The following is an 8,412-nucleotide window of genomic DNA, read 5'->3' as shown; positions in this document are numbered from 1 at the left end:
AAGAGACGCAGCGCCGCGCCCGGCTGCCCGGAGACGGGAGGGAGGGAGGGAGGGAGGGAGGCCGGGCTGCGCTCCCCGCCTCTCCCCGCCCCGCCTCGCCTCGGCGGGAGCGGGGCGCCTCAGCCGGCCGGACGGGCGCGACCCCCGGCGAGCAGCGCGGCGCTGCCCGCGGTCCGCCGCAGCCCCACCTCGTCGCCCTGCCCTGCCCTGCCCTGCCCTGCCCCGCCGCAGGTCTCGGCCCCGGCCCCGGCCCCCGCCTCCCCCGGTGGCTTCCAGTTTTCGCAGGGTGGCTGGTGCTCCTTGGTGGGGACGCAGCCGGCGCTCAGCTGGGCTCACGTATATACGCGTGTGTGCGTGCGTTCCTGTTTCTTTTCCTGTTAAAAATATCTTTCATAGGCCCCTAACGCTCATGTTTCAAAAAAAGAAGGTTAAAAATGCGACTTTTGTGCACTTGCAGGACTCCAATACCCACAAATCCCGTCAAAACCAGGTGCTGGTGATGGGTCTATTTTTAACGGCTATTTAAACAGCTCCTTTTGGGGACGTGTGGCAGCGCGTAGCTGTAGGGATGTGTCAGGGTGCTGAGCTGGTGTTTCCTAAACTCTGCAGAAATGAAGCTCCCACGGTGGAGCAGGGCCCTGTGGACGGTGCCTGGAGGAAGGGGCAACAGTGGAACAAAGCCACCCCATTTTAAAGCTCATTGAAGAGAGGCGCTGGGGAGACGTCTTCCTGCATGGAATCGGGTGGTGCAACGCAAAGGTGCAAACGCTTTATCACCTGACCCCCGAAAGATGTGCTGCCGTTACCTGACCCAGCACAAAAACTGTCCTGTAGTCTGTCCGCTTGTGTCTGGTCACCAGAATTGATTCACCCACTGGGAACTGGTAGGTCGAGCGGGGGGCACAGGGAAAGCCCACCTTTCAGGTGAAGAATCAGAGTAAACAGCATCCTACAGACAGTCTTGTTGATCAGTCCAAACTAGTCATACAGGCATGCTGCATGAGAAGCCCTTGCTTCCAGCCTTCATCTCTTTTTCCATCTCTGCCTCTTCTTCCCAAGTATGTTCTGTCCTTGGAAAGACCCACACAAACAGGATAATTTTGAGCCCAGTGATGGGAGAGGTGGGAGTCCCAAAATCCACACAAGGAAGAAAACATGACTGAGAAATCTAAGTGGATTTTTAGGCTTTGGGGAATGATCCCTGAATGCCAGGCCAGGTGGTCTGATATCCACGCTACACAGGGTTGGCCCCCTCTGCAGTAGACTGTTGAAGTTCATGCTACACAGCACTTCACCCTGGTTTTCCTATGAAGTCTTGTGTGGAGAACATAAGGCAAAATTGCCAATTATGGGATTGTGTGAATAACTAAATACCTAAATAACGTCCATTCCCTTTAATTTGATTTGCCACGGAAGACTTGAGCCCTAATAAAGTCATGCCCTAAACCCTAATACAGTCTGTGAGGAGCACAGGGAAGCTTGCTGCAGGATCAGGGACAACCGTTCAAGACAGGACAAACTCAGAAGAGACAGAATTGTAGTAGAAGTTTCTGTCTGTCTCTGTGCGTCCAGTTACCAACTAATGAAAATAATGCAATGGAAGTAGACTTTAAGATGCTTTCACAGCTAAAAAATATATTGTAAATTATTATTAGAGTCCAAATCAAAACTGGTACAAGCAAGTTTAAACTAGGGCCTCTTCTAGAACAAGGGAGGAGAAACATAGGTTAGAACAGGCAACCTTAACTTAAAGAGTCACCTCGCGTAATTGCCAACCTCTCATTTTATAGTCTGCATCATTGTATGGATCCCGAGTCCGAGACTCACTGACACACATGCACGTGTAACTTGCGTGGTTTCCAGTCCTGAGTTGCAGGTATTAGGACTCCGTGTGCAACATCAGGTACCTCATTGAATTACCAAGAGGCAGCACTCCTCCCTGTTAGAGGAGGATTTAGTCCCTCTGATCCATGCCTTTCCAGACTTGACTGCCATGGTGTGCTATGCTGGAGCCTGACCAAGGAAGCCCAAGGAAGCCCAAGGACACTGTCGTTGGTGCAGACGCTGTGGCCAGCCTGCGGAGCAGAACAGGCTAATGCAAATGCATTAACAACGGCGCTTTCAGTGCTGTGCTGATAGTGGTCTCCAGCTGTGGAACCAATTCCTGCCAGATTATCAGGCTCAGCCTAACTATTTTAACCTTTCAAGTATGTTGTTACTGACATGTATAATAATTAATCCAGTATAAAAGGAACCAATTTTCCAAACTAAGCACAGTTAATAAGCTTTGTTGTCAGTACTTGGGCCTGAAAGTGTCTAATGAAGAATGTGTTGCATAGGCAACTGTACAGTTGGATTATACAGTTGCTAGTTCAGGCCAACAGGATTCTTGCTATTAATAATGCTAAACTGCAGTGGGGTTTAGAGCTTTAAGTAGGCAGCAAAATCAACATTTGAGTCTGGGTTCTTTTTAATACTAGAGAATTTTTACAGTGCCAGAGCAATATAAAGGACAATTGTGCTGGTGAAAAGTCACCCTCCTCTCTCTGGGACGTTCTAGAATGACTGCGGCTTCCTCAGAGATATGCCGGTGAAACCAGTGGAAGTGACGCACCCATTTTTCTCTAAGGACATGGGCCTAAACTGGAAAACTTCATCTTAATAACATGTTCAATGTTTATGCCATTAAAAAAGGTTTTCATGTCCTAATAACTCTTGTGTATCTTTATTCCAGGTTTGACATTTCTCCTGGAAGAGTCTTACTTGCAAAAGATCAACATTTGCAGCTCGCCCAGTCAGGAGGACCAAGTGTGACACCGGACATCTAAGTTCCAAGAGCACATTCAAGCATTTTAAGAAATTATTATCTGTCAGTGGCAGGCGGTCTTGGCTGCCCTCCGATTGAGTTAATTCTAAATAGCATTTAAGCATACCAGAATGTTTAAATGAGCCCCTGTCTTGGACAAGCTAAGTAATCATCCATACTGCAGTTTGCATTTGAACACATCCAGCCTAATCACCCTGAAGGCACCCTCATTTTCCTTGACCTTCCAAGCTCATTCTATTCAGCAGAAGCATAGGCTTGCCCATATTGTTAAACTTACACTATGTTTATTTTTTGCTCTTTGTTGTTATTTCAGGTTTTAATCCAATGCCAGTTACTAGGATTAGTCTTGGTAGCCCTTTTAGTCGTGATTTGCCTCCATAAGAGCTGACCTTAAGACAAGTCACCTGTTCAGCATCAAGTACTCAAGAAGAATAAATCTTATTTAAATGAGCAGGAACACATGCTTTTCCTAGTGCAGTGCTATTATTAGTGAAATCACTGATCTGCTTCATGGCTGCATTTCTGAGGCGTGACTGATCACCAAAGGAGATCTCTTGTGTACAAGTACCTTGCTTTGCAACTAGTTAGACATGGCACCTCTGGCACTTATTACATTTATTAGGGTGTGATCTTCATCACCGGATTCTGTCTCTTTCTGGAACTTGAGTAAGCTAGTTTAAATGTGGATCTGTTTGATATAAGATAGAACATATAGAATATCTTGTGGCCTCTACAGTTGTTAAGAGACACTGCAGCAATCACAAAAATCAGACTGAGGAATATAGCAATACCAAGAGGGGTGTACAGCCTCATACAGATGCAGGATTTACTAGTATGGTGTAAATATTAATTCCTGTGAAGTGTTACATCTAATATAATACAGTAAAGTATTAATTCCTGGATTATTTTTTATATAAAATAACTTGAGCAAGGAGTGACCTATAAGGTGCATGTCTAAAATAGCTGGAGTATAGCAAAGACTGAGGTGTGTGGAGGGGTTGGGGGGTGGCTTAGGGCTGATATCAGCAGCAAAATCAGACTGGCTGTAGTAGGAGCAAGATCAGATCCATAAGCAGCAAATAAGACTTGTTTTCATTTGAAGATTAAGTCCACTTTTTATTTCAGGGTAGAAGCAAGTTTTATCTCATGATAAGTGCCTTGGAAATTGTTAAATCTTTGTATATCATTACACCATTTGATTGCCTTCTGATTAGGAGACAAAAAGTTTAGACTGAGGTAAGTACATCATTAGCTGAACCATGTCGTTTACCTTATATTCTTAAGATACTTAGTCTGAGCTGGTAGTTTGAAAGGGAAAACAGGTTTGTGGGGTTTATTAACAGCAATGAGTCGAACATGTTGCCAGAACTGGGCTAGAGTAGCTAAGAACTACATTTAATTATCAAATCAATGTCAATTAAAATTGAACCCAATAATTCAAAATTAATTATATAGGTCATAAAATGAGTGCAGCCAACAAGCAAATTATCATGTCAGTGTAGCAAGATAAGTCAATTCTTAAACAAAAATCAGAAATAACAATTGAGTTTTAAGTCCCAGTTATGGGTATTTTCCAAAGTAGAGAAATTAAGACAATTGGCTGAATCAATTAGTATTCAAAACAAGTTACTTTACTTCAAAGTAACCTGTTACCCTCTTTTAACCCTCCCCTTTCCCCATGGCCTGAATCAGACAGTTGGATTTACCAACTTTCATTTCTCTCTGTGGCTGGCAGAGACAAACTGGCAAGCAGCTGAGCCTTAAATTCAGCTGCTGCATTCACCAAGGGACAAATTACTTCCAGGCTATTGCCAGGTGATAAAGTTGCTGTGACACTGCAGATATGGTGCTCACCGTTGCATCTGTGACTTAGGCTCCAACGAGGCCAAGCTGCATGTGCCCCTGCCGTGCTGTGCCTCGCCAGGAGTTGCAAGATTGGCAATGCCCAGACACAGAGCACCAGAGCTGCTCTGGGCACAGATAAAGAAGTGAGGCAGGTTTTTAAGATTTTTTTTGTTGTTGTTGTTGTTGTTTCTCAAAAGGGAGTATTGGGTGGAGGTGACTGTGCTACTCTGAGCCAATACTTTACCTTGCCAGTGTTTGAGATCACACTCTCAAATGTTAAAGAAACACATAAGAACAGCGTGCTAAGCAGAAGACACAATTCCTGACCGATCTGATACCAGTAGTGCTCCTGTAGCAAGGGTCGGGAGAGCTGTTGTCTTTTGCTTGATTATCACCCCATTAGAAAACTGACCAGTTTGGGGGCAAGCAGAAATACCTGAAGGAAGATTGAGGAGTGACTTGGGTCATGAGAGTGTGAGAAGAGAAAAAGAGAGGCGGAGGGAGGCACAGAACCTGGGTCCCATTTGCTAATGAATGTGTGTAGGATCAGAGTGTTTTACATTAAGTGGAACAGCTTTCACAGGGATGTGGAGTGCTTCAAATGGTTTATAGCTTGCTGGTTGGGGCTGGCTCTTGGGAGGTGGCAGATGTGATATCTATCAGGAGGAATCTGAACATTTGTTTCCCATATCCCAGTAGCCCAATAATTAACTAGGAACCGCACCACTCTTGTGAAGGCAAGAAAAAAATGGTCATGCCAGAAATTCTAGGGGATGTAAGTCTAGAAGGGTTATCCTAAAATGACAGGCATCACTTTACAATCCGAACTCAGGAAGGCAAGTCTGAGAGTTGGGACTTGACTTCACCACTCTTGGGATGTCCTCCCGGCCAAAGCAGTGCAAAGGCAGTCTGTGCTCCGTCCACGGGGAGTGACTCCCCCGGGGCTGGTGTCCTGCACGGTGCAGCCCCTGTGCCTTACCTCGGTGCGTGGTCCTCAACCAAGAGTAATTTTGGAGCTATTTATGTCTGACTGTTTTAAATGGAAATTAAGAGCCTGTTTTTTTTTACAGAATCTGGAGCCTACTCCATAGTTTCCTTGATTCTTTATTTAAAAAGAAGAAGAGAAACACAAGGTGAAAATGTCTTGTGTTTTCAGGGGATTATTCTGCTGCTTTCCCAAATGTGAGCTGTTAATGATATTACTATGCATGCTTGAACTGACTGTGCATGTTCACATGCTAAAACATTAAAAGGGAAAAAACCAAAAGGAACTTCCCCAGTCAAGGTGTAGACAGAAATAGGGATAGGAAGAAGATCTAAGAGGGAGAAGTTGAATTGTTTCGAAGAATGTGGCCTTCGGAGTTGCAACACAGAGGCCAACAGAATTCTTCAGCCACTGAAATTTATGTTGAAGTTTCTTGCCCTTGAAAACCAGAGACATCAGGCCCACAAAATATTCTAGCTTTACCTTGATTTTCTGTGGCAGATTTTTATTTCCTTCAGCTTAATGTTTCCCAAGATATTAGTGCACAGCCAGTCTTGGGCTGCAGCAATAAAATCTTGCTCTCACTAAGGTGAGAACACATTGGAGTTGTCTACTTGAAAGGTCCCATTTTTAAAATGAGTGTATTTTAACGAGTTATGGCAACCACCACCAAGGAGAGCCCTGAAAATATGAGGAGCTGGGTAAATACAGAAAGTTTTATGACACAGCTTTCAGCCTCACTACATGGAAAAGACTTGAGAGTATAAGATGATTTCAATATTTAATATAAAGCTTTGACATCTCCTCAAGTATAACTGATGGTCATCAACCAACTTCTCCATTTATTCAGCTCACCCTAAGAGCAGTTGGTGTTTTAGAACCGTGTGACCACCAACCATTCATCAAACCTTATGTCAGGACCGGCCGTGATAGATCAGCCATGGGAAGCATGATGGCTTATCCCCAGGAATTTCTTCGTCTAAAAAGAGGGAGAATGATTTTACATCTTCTTGCTATGTACTCAGCTTAAATGAAAGAGGGTTAATGAGATGAAATCTGTGTTCACAGTCAGTCTCTCACAAGCGTTATAAGATATTCAGTTACAAAGCACACAGTTAAATGAAGAAGTCACTGTTGCTATTGCAATTGGTATTTGATAAATAGCAATATTGGAGGTGCCAGTTTTATACTTCAAACAAAGAAAAAAGTCATTCTTGTTTAATGTATTAGACGATGCTTTATATCCGTTGCTGTAGTGTTCAAAAAAGTATCAGGATGTGTTTTTTCAGCTGATGTTGCGAAATCTACAATGGAGCTCAAAATGATTAAATGAATTAAAAAATTACCAAGCCAAGCAAACACATGGTTTTTAAATGTGAACTAAGTATTATCAGAAGTAGTGGATTTTGCGGTGGTCCAGGATACCATCTCAGAGCACAGATCCTGCTGACACGACTCTGTTCTCAGTTCCTTTATAAATATTGCGGATAGCCCAGATCAGCTGTATTAAGCATTCCTCCTCTTGCAATCCAACATCATAAATTCTTATTGAATACAATCTTTTTTGACCGTTGGGAGCCAAACCTTTCCCTTTCTTAGGCTGTCAGGTCTTGCTGCAGGGCACTAGGTCCTCTGTTCATCTTCAGGCCCTGCTCACAAGAATCTTACAGAATCACAACTATTTCTTTTTTTAGCATAAGGGACGCCCCAGCCCTGCATTTGGAAGCATCGCACCATTTAGGCACGTTTCCCCAGCAACAGTGTCTTTATTTTAAGTTGTATCCCCAGAAAAGGAGGAGGCTGCCATCCATCCACCCACTTACAATTCCCTCTAGACATTCTGTCCTGTTATTTTTGACATCATTTAACTAGTAGGCTTTCCCCGGTTTGAAAAAAAGCACCAGAGCAGTTAGCATGTGCTTTGTTGCGACATCCTTATTTCCTAATTTACATGCAGCTTCCTTGAGCACTCACTTCATTAAGGAAACCATGTCACTGAGAAGCGACTCGTTGATCCAGGCAAGAGCAGATTATTTTGTTCTCCAGGAGCGATAACAACAGCAACGCACTGGGCTTCATTCTCTTGGATAACTCACGGTGGTAGATTGTGCCTAGCACTATTGTTGTCTAAATGCAGTCCTGTTACAGAAGTTATTGGGTCAAATCAATTTCTGCTGTTCTCTCAATGATGTTGCTGGAGTTAGAATAGGGAAATTCATTTTGGCTACATTTTCTCTGAACAGAAGGCGGGGAGCTCTGCTTGATTGCTTCTTTCTTTGTTTTATTGTCACAGTGTAGTCAGTACAAGGTTAATGTTAAGCCACCACACGCAGGTTTCATCTTATCCAACTTCCTCTTCCCCCAGGAAAAATCCTTTTTTTTTCACTAGGATTTCACAGCTGGATAAGTGAAGCACATTATTTATTCCATGGTGAAAATAAAGCTGCTTTAAAAAATGCTTGTTAATGGTAGTTTGATACTGAAGTTACTTCAGCACTGCCTTTCAGAGTTGCAGGGAAGATCATGGACTGTAGCAGCATCATGACAATGTGCAAAAAACTCAGCAAATGACTAGAACATGTCAGGTTACACTGTAAAGTGAATGTGTAATTTTTTTTTTTTTTAATGTAAAACCAGAAGAAATTGTATTCACAAATATATTTCTCAGGTAGAACAGAAGACATTTAAAAATTTTTTTCAACTGATAGCTTGGATTTTGGAAATGTATCTGATGCACTCAACCCAATGCAAAATT

The sequence above is a fragment of the Platalea leucorodia genome, assembly GCF_965183815.1.
Source record: "Platalea leucorodia genome assembly, chromosome: 2".
NCBI classification, from domain to species: domain Eukaryota; kingdom Metazoa; phylum Chordata; class Aves; order Pelecaniformes; family Threskiornithidae; genus Platalea; species Platalea leucorodia.
The sequence above is the reverse complement of the archived record's forward strand: the minus strand, read 5'-3'. Positions refer to the sequence as shown.